Raw genomic sequence first — 1,618 nt, 5'->3', positions numbered from 1 at the left:
TCTATCACCTTAACCACTCGGCCATGACTACATAGCTGATAACACCAAATTCTGTCAAACAGATGGCTCTTGAGCGGATATGGGTAGCACTCACTTTTGAATGATGACAAATATGAACTATCAATATGTGGACTATGGCAAAAGTATCAACAAAATAAACATGTCAAGGAAAGAGGTATTCAATATTGTTAAATTACAAAACAAATCAATACCAGGAGTGGGGTTTGAACCCACGCAAACATATGTCCATTGGATCTTAAGTCCAACGCCTTAACCACTCGGCCATCCTGGTGGGGAGATAAATATGTTGTCATCTGGATAAAATGGACTTCAGCAATGTACTGTATGTCCTTAAAAGTCATATATGAAGAATGAGAACAACATAGCTAAGTGACTGTGCTTTCTGCAGCCTTTTCACCTGTTCCTGGAAATGCTAGAGTTTTTTTGCAGCAAGATTTTGCTGAACAGGCTTACATATTTACTTTTTGTAAAAGAGTGATCCCATTTCATAAATGGAGTCAAAATGTCTAGCTTTCTTCTACTCAGTCAGGGGAAGTGCATTATACATTTATTACAATTTGCGCCTCCTAACCCATCTTTTAATCTTCTTGATTATTATAGATAGTTTTCCTTTATGGAGCATTTCCTGGTGAGTTATCTTATAAAGTTGGGATATTTATCAAGGCCATGGTTGACTTCCAATGAATAATGTATGACATTGAATGTGAAAGTCTAGGCAATAATATACATATTGTTAGTCTTTTTAGATAGATTGAATGTTATAACACTGCACTAGAATTATGATTTCCCTAAGCACTGAGAAGTTCCACTATCCAAGCCTACTCTTCCTTACCATATATATATATATATATATATATCAAACATACAGGATGTATTTTCCTATATGAGAAGGGCGGGGATAGCTACATACAGTATTTTGTCCACAACCACTAAGAGAGCCACCAAAGGTCAGTACATAGCAGTAACTGAAGAAGTAGTTACGTATAGATAGAAAGATGATATTTTCCTTTGACATAATATTGCTGCCTGTATAAATCTAAGTTATGCAAATATACAATGTATTCCAGGACTAATATCTTATTGTCTAGCCAAATGTCACGGTAGCCCAGCATTTTTAACATCTTTTATACCTTTCAGGGATCATTCAATAGGCAAAACAAGATAGTGGAATAAAATGGGGTTTATTTGAGTGAAAATCGCTAGAAATCCATTGAAGTTTCTTCAATATTTTTATGTTCTTGAAACAAAAAAAGGATATGCTCCAGGTGAGGCTTGAACTCACAACCTCTGCATAGCTTAGCACATACTGCCATATAATTACAGCGCGCTAACCAACTGCGCCACTGGAGCACATGCCTGTAATGAACTATGTTCTTCTTGCCCCAATTGTCCTCCAAATCTGCTCTTTTAATCTCTGACATCCAAGTTAGATCATTTTCCCTTTACTCCTTTTAACCCCTTTTCTTTTTTTTCTGCCTCAGATCTGTTTCATACTGTACATTGAATGTGGTTAACAAAAAGTATTTCTCGTCATTGTTCAAAAACCCAATAGCAGCAACATTTTACAAAGATAATGTTGCTTAAGCAATGTGTACAA

The 1,618-nt window shown here is 35.8% G+C and overlaps 2 non-coding genes across 2 annotated transcripts; both read right to left on the bottom strand.

The window, feature by feature from the left end:
• Positions 1–209: 209 nt before the first annotated feature.
• Positions 210–292, bottom strand: TRNAL-UAA (transfer RNA leucine (anticodon UAA)). The gene has a single exon. It is a non-coding gene; the product is annotated as a tRNA-Leu (tRNA).
• A 986-nt stretch (positions 293–1,278) lies between these two features.
• On the bottom strand, positions 1,279–1,371 carry TRNAI-UAU (transfer RNA isoleucine (anticodon UAU)). The gene is given in 2 exon segments: positions 1,279–1,314; positions 1,334–1,371. It is a non-coding gene; the product is annotated as a tRNA-Ile (tRNA).
• Between the last annotated feature and the right edge of the window lie 247 nt (positions 1,372–1,618).

This window comes from Ascaphus truei, chromosome 15, assembly GCF_040206685.1.
Source record: "Ascaphus truei isolate aAscTru1 chromosome 15, aAscTru1.hap1, whole genome shotgun sequence".
In the NCBI taxonomy this organism is placed as follows: Eukaryota; Metazoa; Chordata; class Amphibia; order Anura; family Ascaphidae; genus Ascaphus; species Ascaphus truei.
The sequence above is the reverse complement of the archived record's forward strand: the minus strand, read 5'-3'. Positions and strand labels throughout refer to the sequence as shown.